Source organism: Arvicola amphibius, chromosome 1 (assembly GCF_903992535.2).
Source record: "Arvicola amphibius chromosome 1, mArvAmp1.2, whole genome shotgun sequence".
In the NCBI taxonomy this organism is placed as follows: Eukaryota; Metazoa; Chordata; class Mammalia; order Rodentia; family Cricetidae; genus Arvicola; species Arvicola amphibius.
In genome coordinates, this window is record NC_052047.1 from 80,630,969 (window position 1) to 80,649,019 (window position 18,051).

Consider the following 18,051-nt stretch of genomic DNA (forward strand, 5'->3'; position numbering starts at 1 on the left):
GGTGTGTAAAATGCCATTGAGATACAAACGAGAAAACATTGTTGGAGGACACTTTCCAAGTGAGAAATGCCAAGGGTTAGTGGAATGCGAAGCTCATGGTTTCTGGATAACCTTTCAAGAAAAGAAAAAGGATTTCCCAGAGAAAGGAAATGTTTCCTCTTGGGAAAAAGCTCCTTAAAGGCCCGCATTATGGTTCAGTCTGAGGAAGACTTGGGAAAGCTGTCTAGTCCTCACCAGGATTAATGCTCCAGTTTCCCGCCTCCATGAACAAAGAGTGCAGAGCTAGGATGAGGGGGAAACATAACTCTTTCTCAGAGTCAAGAGCCACACGCAGTGGCCATCCGAATGACAGCGTCCAGATGGAAAGTCTCCATGCGAGCTGTTACAGGGATCTAGCTTCATTGAGCTGACTGACATGGACTGCCGTGACTATTGATGGGTCATTTATCGATGGCTCTGGGGTAGTGTGATTAATCCAGTCATTGATCTGATTCTCCCTTAACAAGTGCCAGTGCCAAGGTCACATCCACATGGGGGAGAGGAGGCATGGCATCCTTCCCCAGGGGCTTTGAAAGTCAATAGTTAGCTGTATACACTTTCTTCTCCACTTCCCCAAGAAGTCTGACCCTTCAACCGGCAATCCCACCACAAGTACAAGTAGCTTCTCTGTAATAGCACTGGATTTACTATTGCCTAGAAATCTGAATACTCATGACCAAGCTTCCAGTCTTTTGCCAAATAATCTTTTGTTGAAAAAAAAAAAAGAAAAGAATACAGGGAAAATAACAAAAGCTTCTTAAGTGCACTATATTCTCTCCCAAACCCAAGTCATGGGCCAAGTGTTTTCCCAGATTCCCTTTCATTTCTCCTTGGCTACCTTCTGAAAAGAATGCAGTGCCAGATGGGTGGGAAGCAGGGGTATGATTAGGCGTGTATTTGCCTGTTTTAACTGCTGGCTATGATCTTACTGCCATGGATTTCCACTCTCTTCTTTTAAATAGAAAGCTGGCATTTCTGAGGGTGGGTACTGGAATGGTAACACAAAGCTCACAGCAGCCCACTCAGTCCTTGGAGTGTCTTGCATAAAAGGGTTCTTGTCAAAGGGAGTGCTCACTGGAGCCCAGCCAGGTCCCTCGGGACGTCTAGTGTCTACCTCTTACAGAGCTGGCTGTCAGGTCAGTCCTGTGTGTGTAATTGACTATGATGTCTGCATGTTGATAGAATGATTCTAGCCAATGGTTCCTCTCCAAAAGGGGTTTCCTGGCTAGCTCTCCTGTGACAGAAATGCCAAGTTGGGAGTTGCCTGGAGACTCCAAAGATGCAGATTCATTTGGCTGAACTCCGGTTGTGAAGCCAAGTGCTACAAAGTACTGGAAAAACAGAGACACTGGGCTTGAATTGTAGTCACTGTCTCCCCCCTCAAAAAAAAAAAAACTTGGCTCCTCTACTTTCCAATGCTATGTTTAATGTTTCTGAGCATATTTAGTAAACATGTCACTAGCGATTGCCAGCCCTTAGTCCCTTCCCACTCTTTCTTTAATGGTTTTCCCTTTCTCCTCGGGTCAGAGCAGCAGGCTGAACGGGAATATGAATGTGTATGTATTTCATGCGAGACAGATTGCAGATTTGTTTTCACGAGTTCTAAAGCTTATTTATAGCAGCCACTCCTTATGAACCCAGCAAGTCACACACATGTCTTACTTTTCTCACCAGACTTGGCTGCGTCTCTTCTCTTGAGAAAGCTGAGCTTATACTCCACATTAATCACTATGACTTAGCGTGAATTTGTGGCTCTGTGCAAAGTGTGCTCTCCTTCACGAAAGCAGCTCAGAGAATAATGTTCTGCATTTGGCTCCCTATAGAATTCTCTCAGTTGGAAAGTGAATATTTTTCTGCAATCTAAGGCCTCCTCACACTATAAGCCACGCCCATACTTTTGCTAAGTTGTTGGGTCGCGGGCGACCTCACATCTCCATTATACTCACTATGCTCAAACCGCAACGAGAGATTTGGTTCTAACCTCAAGACTCTATGCATCACAGCCATTCATTCACTAACATTAATCATCTGCTCTACACCAAGATATGCGATCCCCTTTCTTATCTTCAATGGACTTAAGTCTAGAGAATCAAGGGTATCATTAATAAGTAGGCAGTGAGTGAGAGAATAAAATTCCACAGAAGTATAGAAGAGGGTGAGAAATGTGATTAACTCCCCACCAGGAGTTCCAGACGGAGGTGGCGTTTGAGTGAGTGTGATGGAGGAGAGTTATCTGTCTATGTTACTTTCATTGGTTAATTAATAAAAAAAACTGCCTTAGCCCTTTAAGAGACAGAAAATTAGGTAGGTGGAGTAGACAAAACAGAATTCTGAGAAAGAATGGGGAGACGCTTCAGGCAGTCGCCATAGTGAGTCGCCATGTTTCTCCTCTCCGAGATGGACGCAGGTTAAGATCTCTCCTGGTAAACGATCCACCTCGTGGTGCTACACGGATTACTAAATATGGGTTAAAGCAAGATATGAAAATCAAGCAATAAAAAGCTACAGATAATGGGCCAGGCAGTATTTAAATAAATACAGTTTCCGTGTAATTATTTTGGGTAAAGCTAGCCGGTGGCTGGGTGGTGGGACACAGCCCCGCCGCTCTTTCTACATGAGTGGGACCCCTGGACAAAAGATGTGCGGTCTGTGGGTGAGTGGCACTCTGAGAACGGTGATTGATAGGACATAAGTTAACTATCAGCGTGTGGAAGTCCTAGAGCTGTTTGGTTCTGCTGCAATGTCCAAACAAGTTATTTTGGAAAAAAAAAAAAAACATTAGTTTGTGACAAATTAGAAATGATTTTTAAATGAACCTTCATCATACATACTCCAAGGAGTGTTGACTACGTGGCAAGGGTGGGAAGGAGTCATGGGCTAAGGGGACAGATTGTGTTATGAGAGCATTAGGAAAGCCTCGAAATATACTCAACTTCAAGTTCCTAGAATCCACAAGTGCCATTTTACACAAGAGGAAAAAAAACACATTTTTTTTCTTCAGGTGGGTAAGTGAAGAAGTGAAGAATCTTAGGATGGGGGAGATTATATTGTCTCTTTGTCTAATCTCTGTTGTCACAGTAATACTTGAGACTAGGATAAGTTATAAAGGAAAGAACATTAATCCTAGGTTGAATAGGAAAATTAAGTGCATATTTTGGGTGAAATACAAAGAAAATATAAGATTGTAATACCTTAAGGAAGTACAGGATGCTATAGTTGATTGCAAGAAAATGGCCGCAAAATTTTGCTGCTAAGGGAGAATCTATTTCCTTGCCCTTTAAATATGGCTGCCCTAATAACTTACTTTGAGCAACTAAATGTTACAGACATTATAATAGAGTGCTGTGTTCAGCATTCAGGGGCTTAGGGGCTTTGCCCTCAGCCACCAACCATGAAAAAGGCTGAGTTAGTATCAGGAAAAATGTAGAACAGATTCCATCCATCTGCCCTTTCAGTCACCCACCAAAGTCCACAGATGAGCACCTTTAGGGACAGATGAGAGCAGATCAGTCCGGTAGAAGAATCTGGGCTAGCATAGCCCCACCTGATACTACACAGATGCACCAGCTAAGCAGACTGGTTGTCATTTTCAGTGTTTAGGGTCATGTTTTGTTATGGAACAGATGCTAACTGATCCAGAGAAAACAAATGGAGCCTTAAAGTTTATGAAGCTAGTCTCTCACCTCACTCAAGACAGGGGAGGAAGGGTAAAAGTTGTGACAGGGTGATGAGAACCCATGATCAGAAAGTGCATGTTCTTTACAGGCTGTTATGTGACAGAAATCTATGTAAGTAGCCAAATAATGAGCAAGGATTAGAACTGGGTCTTGGTCGCAGGGCCAACTCAAATGCAGCAGAAACTGGAGACTGACTGTCTTTAGATTCAGTGTCAGCAGGCAGCACGATGTTTGTGCAGTTCATACACGATGAATAAAAGCTGACACAAAACTTCCTGCAGTTCACAAGCGACACTCAGGCCATAGGGAAAACACCACTGAGAAATTCCCTTGAGATTTTATGCCCCTGCAAGCAAGGCAGGCAGATCCCACAGTTTGTGAGGGGAGACAATGAAAGGCCAGAGAGTCTGAAACTTTAACGATTTTACTTGGCTTTGCTTTCTTTAAGGAAATCAAGCTTTCTGTGATGCCTTTGCCAAGTAGCTCTGCCTCCATTCTTCCTAAGGCACCCGGCCCTTTCAGAGTGACAGATTGGTTCCGAAGAGTGTAGTGAGGAGTGGAGGGCTGCATCCAGCCACTTGGCCCCTGGTCACCTGGCTAGCTTTACCCCAAAATACCAACACACAAACTGTATTCATTTAAACACTGCCTGACTCATTAGTTCCAGCCTCTTACTCACATCTTGACTAACCCATATCTAATAATCTGTGTAACACCACGAGCGGTGTCTTACAGGGAAAGATTCAGCATGTCTGACCTGGTGGCTGGCTTCATCACGTCTCTCTCCCTGAGGAGAGGCACGGCAGTCTGGCTCAGAAAACAGAGGCATGGCGATTTATTAACTTATGAGAGGCGTGGCATCTGACTGAGCCATCTACCTCACTTCCTTTTCCTGCTCTGTCTACTCCACCCACCTAAGGGCTGGCCAAGGCAGTTTCTTTATTAGATAATGAAATCAACACAAACAAAACACTGTCCCACATCAGAAGAGTTGGGAATCAGCTGTTTCGAATCCTCAGTTACTAAATTATTGCCATGACTCATGACGGAGGGAATGTGGAGTCAGCGTGTGAGGGAAGAAGCCACATGTCTGAGGGATGCGTTCATGAACTTACAGGTGAGCCCAGTTTTGCAAGCTATGTTGCACATTTTTAACTTCTGTTATAAAACATCAGATGCCTAGAGATCACAAATCAGCCATACTACACTCAATGTACAAAAACATCTTGAAATTTCCTGCAGCAAACCCATCAGTGTTTCCCTGGAAATATTGGAACTGAAAAGAAGAGTTGAATAGAAACTGGAAAATGTCTAGGGGTTGAACGGGCTTAAAGGTATTTCTCAAAATATTGAATCCCAGGGGCCAGAGACCCATATTAGACAAATCCTTAGAAGATGTTCTTGTAAGTGATGGGAAAACTGCTTCTAGAAAGCTGTTAATGGCTTGTTCGAAGGGGCCTGTTAGGCAAGTCACCCAGGACAGTGGCTCTTAATTACCTGAGGAGCGTTCTCCCAACTCCACACTTACACAGAGTCTCTGATTCACGAGTCCAGGTTCTCTAAACACTCTCTGCTGCCCTAGGAAGGCAGAAGGCACATGCTAAGAATTTCAATTTTTAAAAAATTCTTTTAAAGTAATTTTTCTTTGATGAGAAAATTTCTGTATACATTTTAATTTCTTTCTTTCTTTCTTTTTTTAAATAACAAAAGGAAACACACCAAAAAAGACTCTATGGTCAAAAACCACATCTTGACATATGGATTACTATACTTGATAAATAAACATATAAATTAAATAATTAAACAAACACATAAATGACTAAATGAAATGTTTCTTTAATTTTTAAACATAGCACACAAAGTGATGGTTCCATTCTGGCATTTTCACACATTGATGTCATTATGTGTTGTCTTTAGTTTTCTGCCTTCTCCACTGCCCTCTCTTGTCCCTTCTACCCACTCTTGTTGGTTCCCTTTATCCTTGCAAATGGCCTCCTTCTTTTTTCATATCACATGAATTCCATTACCCTCTTTCTCCCCTCTGCCTGTTTTAAAATTTCTTCTTATCCCTTCATGGTCCCTTTTCTGTTTTTATGATTTCTACATGCACATACGCATGCATGTGACATAAGGTTGTGTTTTAGAATCTGGTTTTCTATTTGTAGACTCTCCATGTAGACTTCCATAGTACTGCCACAGTTAATACTCCCACCAATGGTATATAATTCCTTTCCACACATTGCTGTCCTATATTCTGTTGATGATGTCCGTTCTGACTAGGGGACATGGAATGGCAACATAGTTTTACTTCTTGTTTCTTTTTTAGCTGAGGCTAAGGGACCCCTTTAGAATTTGTACTGGTCATTCCTTCTTTTGAGAATTACCTATTTAACACATTAGTCTAATTTATCGATGGGATGAGGGGACTTTTTTCTTTTGGTGTTTGTTTTTGTAGTTATTTATAGGCGTTAGATACTAATCCCCTGCCTGTTGTGCTGTTGGCAGTTTTCCCCACTTGTAGGCTTTCTCTTCACTCTAGTGATCATTTCTTTTATTGAGCTAAAGCTTTTCAGTTCCATGCAACTCAATTATGCCATTATGATTTTCTTTTGGAATTCTCAGAACTCTCTACTCTTTGCTTTTATCTTGGGGTATTTTCCTTATTTTGTTTTAGCAGTTTCAGACTCTCTTGTCTTGCATTAACATGTTTGATTCATTTTGAAGCAATCCTTGTGCGGGGTCAGAGATATGGATCTAGTTTAATTCTTCTACATGTGGATAGCCAGTTTTCCCAGCATTATATATTGAAAAGATTTTTTTCTGATATATTTTAAGATTTATTTGTTTTATTTTAAACATACATTTGTGTGTTTGAGTGTATGCATATGTACCAAATGCCTCTAGATACTAATGAAAGCAGAGAATGGTATTAGATTCTCTAGACCTGAAATTACAGGTGGTTGTAAGTTGTACACTGTAGGAACTGGGAACCAATTTTTAGAGCCTGGATCCTCTAAAGAACAGAAAATGCCTGCAGTCACTGAGCTATCTCTCTAGATGTCTGTCAGGCAGATGAAGCTGTTTAGTTTGATTTCTGTGTCTTGTGTTCTATTCCATTGATCTACATGTCTGGTTTTGGTTCAGTATCAGACATCTTCATTTATTTATGGCTGTACCCAAAGTGTATGCTTTTTGAAACAATACTGAAAAAGAAGCCAAAAATACTCACTGGAGAGACGAGCAAATATGAAGGAAGAACTCTTAGATGTAGGACTAGGAGAATTTAGCATAAAGTTCTATGTGACAGAGCAAACCAAAGAACTTGAGCACCGTAGAGAAAGCAAGCTTAGGAAGAATGATAAGACTCCCTTCATCTCTGGTTTCAGAGCAATCCCAGCTGACTTCATTGGTCACTTGCCAGTTTTTCATCTTGCTTAGGTTATAGGATGACATTTTAAGTCCTTCTTTCTTTCACACACACTAATGAACCCAAGGAATAAGCAAGTCTCTGAAGTCTGAGAATACTTTGGAAGGCTCTGATAATTTGACTCCTGTTGTCTTGCGAATACAATGTTGACTAAGGAAAGGCCGAAGACTAACCTTGCAGTGAACTTTATCTGTACTTTGTGCTGTCTGACAGAAGAAACCAGTTTGGTGCTGTGGGAGTGACCTAATGGGTATGTGCCATCTTTTAATTGGCCACCTTTTAATTGGCCTTAGAATCTCCTTTGTTATCCTTGGAGGGATGTTTTGGAAGATCAGGTGTCCTTACCTGGTTACACAGACCAGGAGCCACTTTTCCTGCTTTTCAGTGGAATACACTAACCCTACTTTTTCCTCTCTAACCACAAACTATGTGTGAATATATGCGATTTGAGTAACTGCAGAGTGTGAAAATTCTCGATGAAAACAGCTTTTGTCTTCTTTGTTGATTTTGTACTGAAGGTAAAGATAAGACTGCTCTTACCTGCTTTTGAGAAATGTCCCGAGAAATGGTTCTGAAACTTGTGGTAACTGTTTACCCAATGAAACTGGCTGAGATTCTTCCAGTCGGATGCTGTCCAGCACTTCTAGGGGTCATTACCATTCTGCTTATCTTGGCAAGAGGAGTCAGTTTACATGGCTTAGCTTGTCACACAGATGAAGGGACGTAATATCCAAGGGTGGCTCGCATGCCTCATTCCACAGACTAACCAGATGTGCTAGTGAAGGAAGGGATGCATGGGTTATATGAGATGGCAGGTGGCAATAACTGAGCACGGTGCTTGGCGCAGGATGAACATGCAGTAAACTGGAGAAACAGATAGGTGTAGGGGCTGTGGGTCCATTATTGCCTTGTTTTATGTCTTATGATATGTGCTTAAGTTGTTTGCAAGCTGAAAATAAGCATACTTAGGCTTCATTAAATTTTGTTTAATTTTTAAGGTGGAACTACATACTTGTTTCATTTCAGGTACCAGTAAGGGGCTGCCTCCTGAAAATCCTATAACTGCTTTCTGCAAGTTTGATAGGCAGCATCTTCATTGTTGGCATTTTGATTGTTAGGCAATGAGAATCTGAAGTTACCATAATCCTCTGGGAGATGTTTGGCAGAAACAAAATTTCAGCCTCTTTGGGCCAACATCTATCAAGACACTTAGGAGTAATAAACCAAATGATTCTTGAAAACAAACTTTGAATAAAATCCAATCCTAGGGGACATGGGGGCTATTATCAGCTAAGGGACTGGCATGTCTCTTACTAGGACAAAATTAGACACTCTTCCATGATTTCTCATTAGTGTCATCTCACATTCCCGAAGGTATGTGTGTGTGTGGTTTGTGACCATGTTATAAATGAGAAAATTATGGCTCAGAGAGATGACCTTCTAGTGTTTCAGTGGTTAGGTGCTAGGTTTAGAATCATGCATATATAATTGAAAAGCCCATACTCTTTACCCTAATGGCAAAGCTAGAAAAAAACAGAGAATAAGAAAATGGGTTGAATTAGAAAGAGAAAGCTTGTGAGACAAGCTGTCTTTTTGATGTATACTTAGATGAAGATTCATAATAAATATCGAAATCTGGGAGAGTATGCTTACTTTAGTCTGCTTGGTCTGATGGATTAAGCATTTTGTCTTCTTATGGCTTCAGAGTCTAGAACTTGAAGATTTAAGTGTCAGGCTTAAGAATTTCTAGTGAGTTCTTCTTTTCTAGCTTGCAGACACTTGTTATCTGGTATCCTATCATATCATAGGGGCTCAATCTCTTGGTCTTGTTTAATTTTACCTTCCTCCACTGGATCCTATTTCCAAATATAATTACCTTGGAGGTTAGGGTTTCGGTACAATGAATTTGGGAGGACACAGTTCAGTCTACACTAACTGCTTTCTCTGAGTTCATGTCTGCCTCTGTCTCTCTACCTTATTTTTTACATTCTTAGTATGGTACTTAATAAAAGGGTTTGTAACTCATTTTTGGATGAACTAAGGAACACATGAATGAATAAAGAAGAAACCAGAAATTCTATCTTTCTGAGAAAGCATACTAAATGATGCTGAATCGTAACAGGATTGTAGAAGAGAATTTACACCAGGTTAATTTTGCCTAAGAATTTACATTAGATAACTTTCAAGAGAGTTTCACTGTAGAACTGGGTCTCTGAACAGTGGCAATAAGGACTCATTGGAGGTTACACTGTTCATTACAGGAAGGTTAACAGCATCACTGCTATCTGCCTGTAGGTCCAGTCATTTCCATGCTGCACACCACCACATCGCTCAGAACAGTACTAATAATCAGTGAAAAGAATTTGGTTCAGATGTTGCCAAATATCAGTGAGCATGGTGGATATATGGGGGCCCACAAATGTGAGTCATGTTCCACCTTGACTCAGAGTATTTGAGCTTATTCGTACTCGTTCAAAGTTGTTGACAACAGGTGTGGCTACAAACAAGATATCCTGACCTAAAGTGTGGTTACTTGGTGTCTTGTTCATTAAGATGGCCCATAGAGGTGGATTCACTTCAGTGATGAAAGATCAGAGAATTCAAGCCTATTCCTGTTCTTTCATTTTAAAACAGAAGGTTTGACATAGGAAGTTGCTGCCTACATGATATTTGATCTAAGGTAAGGTGTATTTGTTTCCCAAAACATCAGAATGCTTAACTCAGGAAATAGTGGCTTGATATCTCAAGCACTGAAGCAAGTAACTGCTCTGGCTGTCCTTTGTGTCATGTTAAAGTAGTCTTTTGTCTTCTTTTCCCCTTTTTGTATCCATATAAACATATGGAAAATAAAGGGGGACGGATTCAGTATTCACCGAGTTGCCCTCCAAGTACTATCCTATGTCTCTGTATTTCTTTTGTATCTCTGTCTATTCTGCCTAACATTTCTAATCCACACACCCCTACCCTGGAATGTAAGGCTGGACCCTGACAGATGTCACCACAAAGTATGGTTTATGATATGGATAGGGGTGTCAGTTTCAACTGAGAACATCTTATGTAGATACTAGTACAGACCACAGAGCAAACATTGGAGTATATCAAACCTTGATTCATCCCTGATTTCCCAAGCTGTGGCTCCCTTTCGCATCAGTGCATGAGTCATATGCACACACATGTAGATTTCTTGTTCTGTCCAGTTTTGGTTACTTATCCTTATGGTACGCCTGTTTTGAACATTCCAATCATTCCAGGTCCAAAGAAGTGTCCACTTATGCTCCTATAGCCCATTAAATAAAGGTCAGTTGAGGAAACAGCAACTGTAGCATTGTTTTTTGAATCTGCCACAAAGGTATGCAGTATCCCAACGTTTGCTTCTCAAATTTCTAACAAATTTCCTATCAGTGGTGAAGCTCATCTGTACTGTTACTCAAAATATCAAGACCTAGTGAGCTAATTGCTCTTATAGCATCTGCTCCATGTTGCACAGCCTTTCCTGATTCACCAAACTCATTATCCAATTGAAGGCACCCTTCTGTCCCATTACCCTTCCCAACTGTAGTTCCCTCTGTAACTTGAGTCTTCATTGTACCCCTACTTCCCCATTCTCTTGTCTCTTGCTCCTGAAAACTTGTTTAGGTTTACTTCATTTTAAATCTAGAGACAAAAGTCCATTCCTTTCCCTAGTGGTTCTCATTCAGGGAAGAATTTGATACATTTGGCAAAATCTGGAGGCCTTTTGGGTTGTCTGAACTGAGGGAGGAGTGTTACTGGTATCTTCTGGGTAGAAACCCAGAATGACGGGCAGAGACAAAAGCAAGGCCTACATTTACAGGCCGTCCTCTTCCTCCTCCTCCGACAAGACTTGCCACTCCATACATGGCCAGTACTTTGCCAAGAGTGTTGACCCCTACAAGTTTCTGTGGAAGCTACATTGCCTCTCTTCTCTTGGTTTGTAATTTCATGGCAGAACCACACACAGGTACAACTCTGATATCTCACTGCTCAGCCACACTCCTTGCTGCCTTGTGGTCCTAACTCTCTTCCACCAGTCCTCACACCACCCATTCTAAGAACTCTGATTGGTCTTCAATTTCTAAGGCTTCTGAAGTCTACCATAAGACCTCTTTACCTGGTTGCCTAGGAAATCAGAAGGATCAAAAGAGCAATTCTGGACCGGAGAGATGGCTCAGCAGTTAAGAACACTAGGTGCTCCTCCAGAGGACCTGGGTTCAATTCCCAGCAACCACATGGCAGCTCACAAAAAAGCAGTTCATCCCAATGAAGTCAATTCTTTATTTTGGAAAGGGAAAGATAGATGATAAGCTACATAATACTCAGCATTCAAATCTAGGCTAGTGATTTTCTTGCCTTTTGATCCTGCCTGGGAACATTGGGCAATATGTTGAGGAGTATTTGTGGTCATTGGAATAGTAAGAGGGGGTGTGCTCGAATCTAGTAGTAGAGGCTGAGAAGACTTCTAATTACTCTGCAACTTCTCTTCTGTCTCGTGATTTGGCTTCCTTCCTTGGTCCTGTCCTATTTTTATCTCTCCTTCTCTTTTTTACTATTTCCTCTTTGTCTTATTTACCTTGCTGGTTTTTCAACTCATTGCAGACACACACACACACACAAACACACACATATGTGTGTTTGTGTGTGTGTGTGTGTGTATATATATATGTATATATATATGTATGTATATATATATATATATATATATATATGTATGTATGTATATAATCTTACCCTGTTTTTTAAGACAGGGTTTCAAGACATAAATCACATGACACAATCTTATCTGCATTTTTATGTGATGGTCAAATGTTTGAATAAAAAGTCAGGAAAGAATTCAGGAATGATAGTCCATACCTGAAATCCTAGTACTTGGGAGGTGCAAGGAAGATGATCAAGAATTTGAGGTCAGCGTGGAAGATATTGTAAACCCTCCTCTCAGAAACACCCAATCAACCAATCGTAAAATAGGCAATGAAGTTTTAATGTTAGCCTCTGTGTCTCCCTAAGGAACAGAGTGATTTTAGTAAATGCTGTGTCACTTTTGAGGCTGGTTCTTCATCTCTGAAATAAAAGGAGCAGGAAAAGATGAGCTTCAAGATTGCTTCCAATTATCAGATCTTTGATCTTAAATGATACATTCAGCAAATCGCTGATAAAATATTTTATAATTCAGCAACAGTTTGAGTGAATGGCATTCTAAAATTGTTGTACTATGTTTCATATATTTACAAACTTATAGCATTATATTTAAACATGCATATATTTTCATAGTTACACACTTAAGATATGCGCATATTAAGCATATATACCTACCAATACTAAAATACACGAGGATGCATGTATATTTATGCATATATGCAAGCATAGATACTACTGTTGTGGAAATCTGATCAAAGCAGGCTTGATTCCCAGATCAAATGTTTCCATGGAGGTGGTCTAAGTGAGTTAGGAGAAGTTAATCATGAAACACAATTCAACTTCAACAATGTGTCATAGATAATGACAATGTAATAAGAGGGAATTTAAGAAACAATCAGAAATGATGTGTTTTCCCCCATTAAGCACATGTTCAATTAACCAGTAAGCCTTGAAGCCATGCATACCTGATGATTATTTTACGTTACCTTGTGTTTCAAAAAGCGGGTTGCAAAAAAGCTAGATTTACAGCATGGCGAAATCCCGCCCTGTTGCAATGCTCCCTTCGATTCAGCCATTTCATATTGAAATTTCACACACAATAATTGGCTGACCTTCACAGCTATGGCAGAAACTAATTAAAGCTGTAGGGCCTTGCTGGCAACGCTTTTGTGTGCAATGTGAAGTTTGGTGATAATGAAATGTGGAGGGCAGATGTTATTGTCTTGGATAGACTGTGCCCTTGGTTCACATTAATGAAGAACAGCAATTATTAAACAAAAAGTATTTTTACCCATTAATTATTTTGTGTTGTGATAGTAGCAATAAAAACACGGCCGAATCTCTCCCACCAGCTTCTCTTCAAAGCAACTTTACGGAAGGTTGCCAGCGGACTACAGTATCATTAGACATCCCTTTTCAGTTTCTTTCCCCACTGATCTTAGACCTTTAAGGGTCTCCAGGGAGGATCTCGATGGGTTCAGAGAGCAAAGGAGAAAGGGCAGGCTAAAAATGGTCACCCATAAAGATTTTCAGACAGCTGGAGGAATAAATAAATGAAAGTTTTTGGAAATAACTTCACCTGCCAAACAGAGATGTCAGTAGAAACCCGAAGGCCTTCACACTATTGGTGTGCAGCCGCCCTGGGTCACTGCCACTGTTGAGGTGCAAGCGGAGAAATATAGCAGGACCGTGCTGTTTCTGGGTTGTTAGGAGTCTGGGTTTCTGTTGATGTGTCAGTGTGGCTTGCAGAGCTTCCACTGTGTCAAATATTACAAATCACAGGTTTGCAACCACAATTGAAATAAAGAAATGCCACTGTGTGGTCAGGTTTAACTTTTCATGGGCTAATTATCTAACCTGCTTCTCTCTCTTTTTTTCTTTTTTTTATATGGTTTATTTTTTTCTCATTTTTTTTTACTAAAAATTTCCATCTCCTCCCCTCCTCCTCCCCCTTCCCTCCCCTCCCTTCCACCCATACCCCCACTCCACCCCTCTCCAAGACAAAGAGCCATCAGGGTTCCCTTCACTATGTTAAGTCCAAGGTCCTCCCAGCTCCCCCTAAGTCCAGGAAGGTGAGCAACCAAACTGACAAGGCTCTTCGCTGGCATTTTTTAATAACTTTTTCTCCCTCTTATCTTTGGGTCATTTGATTTTCATTAGTAGGTTAGAATGGGAGAAAGAGATACAAATCATTAAACTGAACAATTCCTTGTATCACTGTCTCTGACATCCATGTTCGCCATCTTGAGAATACACATAGCTACAATACTAGATACTACATTAAAGATTGTCCAAAATGTGTAACCTACTGCAATCCAGTGTTGATGAGGATTGGAAGCAGCTGAAGAATCAGTGGATGATTGAGAGGTAACTGGATCACATCAGCTCAACTTGTGTGGGAAATAAAGCTTAGTTTCTTTGGGATAAGTGGCTTGATGGTCATTAGTTTACCATTCTTCTCAAGGCACACTGTATGATCATGGATCTACTGTTCTAGGACAGGCACATTGTATCATCATGGATTTACCATTCTAGGGAAGGTACACAGTATGGTCATAGATATACCATTCTGGGAAGATATACAGTATAGTCATTGATCTGCCATTCTAGGGAAGGCACACTGTATCATCATGGATTTACTATTCCAGGAAGGGTACACTGTGTTTGGGTGAAAGTTCCATGCCAAGCTCTCCCCCCCCCCCAACACACACACTCGGGAGTTGCCTGAGTCCAGACTCCACCTGCAAGAAAGTCTGCTAAACGATGACCCTTCCTCAGAGATGCTCAAGACCACTCCCACACAGTATTTAAACAGCAACTCAGAGAACAAATACATGTTTTTTTCTGTCTTTCTTCACCGGCTCTTCTTGGGGGGGTGGGGGGTGGGGGTTGGAAGGGCACCCAGGATCATTGGTATCCATTAAGCCTGGGTTTTGGTTTGATTTGGTCTGATTTGGGTTATTGCATTGGAGGAGAGGGTTAGTGGGGTGTAGAAACTTTTCATCTAAAGGCCCCACTGTGGGGCTATTTTTCTCAATGGTCTAGGGCCACAAGGTGGGAAAATAGCCTCCCTTGCACTGCTCTTTGCCAAGCTAAGGTCTGCTAAGTTCCAAGTTCCAAGTCATTGCCTTAGAGACCAAGGGCCTCATGTGATTTTCCGGCTGTCCTGCAAAAGACACGGCTGTGCCAGGTGCCCGATCTGACTGGGAGAAGGACCTGCCTTGTCCCTGTGCGATTCCTTTGTCAGCAGATATCTTGTTCAAGGAATTTTTCACACCCTTCTGTTTTTTTTTTTTTTTCCCAAAGTCTACCACAGTGGACACATTGCGCTAGGCTTTGAGTACAGGCATGGACTTGAAAAAGAAACACAACGATCGGAGGCCTGATGCTCCAACGCCCTTGGGCTGCCTTTTACAAAATCTTTTTAAATTGATGCTATCTGACACCTTACGTCTCTTAATGCCTAAAAAAAAAAAAAAAAAAAAAAAATTGCCAGCATGAAAAAAAAGTGACCAACCCCCCCAAATGCCCACGGTTTCTTGATGCTGTGCTCCTGCTACCACTCCCCACCTCTCTCCACTTCTCTTTGCTCTTTGTCTGCATTTCTGGCATGTGATCTGGTCACACTGGGATTCTCCTTACAGTGGATCCGTTATCCCTGTCCTCCCATTCTGAGCTGCGCAGGTGTTCCATCCTTACATTTCTGTTCTCCCTTTCAGCGTCTGCTGATCTGGCCCTGAAGGGGATCACCTGTGTGCGTGCCTGGATTCTGCAGCCTACATCAGAATTTTAAGTTGGTCAGCTAGCGTCCGGGATGTTTGGTTGGAAGCATCAGCTCAGCCCCTGGCATCCTTATATCCAAAGAGTCTGGCATGTTTGGTTGAAAGTGTCACCCCAGCCTCTGGCATCCACATATCTAAAGAGTCAGGAATGTTTGGTGAAAGTTCTATTCCAAGCCCCCTACCCCACGATTGCCTCAGTTCAGACTCCACCGCCAAGAAAGCCCACTGAATGATGGCCCCCTCCTCAGAGATGCTCAAGACCACTTCCACAGGGTATTTAGACAGCAACCCAGAAAACAAACACGTGGTTTTTCAGTCTTCCTTTCCTGGTTTCTCTCTGGGGGGCTACAAGGCCACCTGGGAGTGTTGGCGTCCATTAAACCCGGACTTTTTCTAATTCAGTTTGCTTTGGTCTGATTTGGATTATTGCGTCGGCAGAGAGGTTTATTATGGCGCAAAAAATTTTCATACTGTATGGTCATATATCTGTCATTCTAGGAAGGGCACACTGTATGATCATGGATCTCCCATTCTAGAGAAGGCGTGCTGTGTGGTCATGGATCTACCATTCTCTGGAAGGCACACAGTGTGATCATAGATCTACCTTCTAGGGAAAGCATACAGTATGGTCATAGATCTGTCATTCTAGGAAAGCACACAGCTTCATCACGGATCTACCCTTCTAAGAAATGCTGTAGTTTTACCACACATAAAACTCTATTTTCTGACGTCACTCATGTGTGTATTTGTTCTTTACATAACAGCCTATGATTACAGACTATACCTCCCTTGCTGGCTGTATATCGATAAACTTTCAGTAGAGGGCACTGGAGAGACACTGGACAAGGAAGGTTTTTCTTCCTGGTTCTGGTGTGTCCTTTTCCTGTTCCTAAAGTGAAAGGTGCTTGGAAACCGATGGCACTTAGGACCTAGAAGGTGCCCAGATACCAGTGGCACTTAGGAATGGCTCCTGTCCCAGCATCACTACATTGTCTGGCTCCTCCAGTACATAGGGGAGCTTTACAAAATTCTACCATGGCACAACCCTGTGTGCCACCCAGTGACCCATGCTCCTACCTGCTCCCAGGGATTGACTGGCAGTCCTTGGGCCAGGAATAACTTCACCACATGATTCTCTTCAGCCCTACAGATATTGGTTGTTCACTATGTCTATTTCTATACTCTTACCTGATGTAGGTGGGTCTTCTATCAATCTGTTGATTTCATTGGTTAATTAATAAAGAAAACTGCTTGGCCTAATAGGTTAGAAAATAGGTGGGTGGAGTAGACAGAACAGGAAGAAGGAAGTGAGGTAGATGGCTCAGACAATTGCCCTGCCTCTACAACCAGATGCAATGAAGCTAGCCGCCAGGTCAGACATGCTGAATCTTTCCCGGTAAGACACCATTCGTGGTGCTACACAGATTATTAGATATGGGTTAATCAAGATGTGAGTAAGAGGCTGAAAATAATGGGCCAGGCAGTGTTTAAAAGAATACAATTTGTGTGTTGTTATTTCGGGTTTTAAGCTAGCTGTGGGGGAGCCAGGAGGCTGGGGCGGCAGGAATGCAGCCCGCCGCTCCTCACTACACTTACCCCTGGCCTGTAGGTGAGAATACCTCTTCCTAATGGATTACCCTTTCTCATCATTAATAATCCTCTCTGTTAAACTTTCCATGCTCAAATGATTGTGAGGTTTCTACTTGATTGGAACCTGACTGACTACTGTCTTTCCTGTATTTGATGCTGCAGCTTATGAAAAATAGTAAATGAATTTCTTTTAAAAAATGACTCATTGAGTTAAATACAGAAAGTTGTTGGACAAGGATCATAGTGGAAAGATTAAAGAGTATAATTGCCATTGTCAGATATATATATATTGACCATGAATTAGAAAAGACTGCAGTGCACAGAACAAAGATGGAATATACTGGAACTCTTAACTCGACCATATTCTATGTAAGAAAGTAAATTAGAAAAGAAATGAAAAAATGTACAAAGGTGTTCATACAGACATATTGTTCCATGAAAAATTATGCACATTTAAAAAAGGAACTCTGTGGTTAAGTCTTTGTGTTCAAATGAAGCATTCACATAGAGGAGCTCTAGTTAACAGAATGGTGCACAGGTGACGGCCTGATGTTGCTCCTCTCGGCACTCATCCAGAAACACATCCTGCAGATTTATTTGGGACCAACTTCACAACATCAACAGATTGTATAGATACAGAATCCTATGTCCTGCCCTCTTTTATAGCATAATTATCATGCCTTTGGTAAATACACCATTAAAGAAATGTGATCAGTAGTGGAGTGGATGCAGTCACATAGGGCAATGAAAAGGTCTAGCTGGGTACATGAATAAGAGGAAGTTCAGTGGAAGGGTGTCCTCCAAGGAGAAACACGCGCCCCACAAGAGTAATATAATAACCCTGATGAAGTGTCTTGTATTCTAGCAATGTCCTCTTGACTAA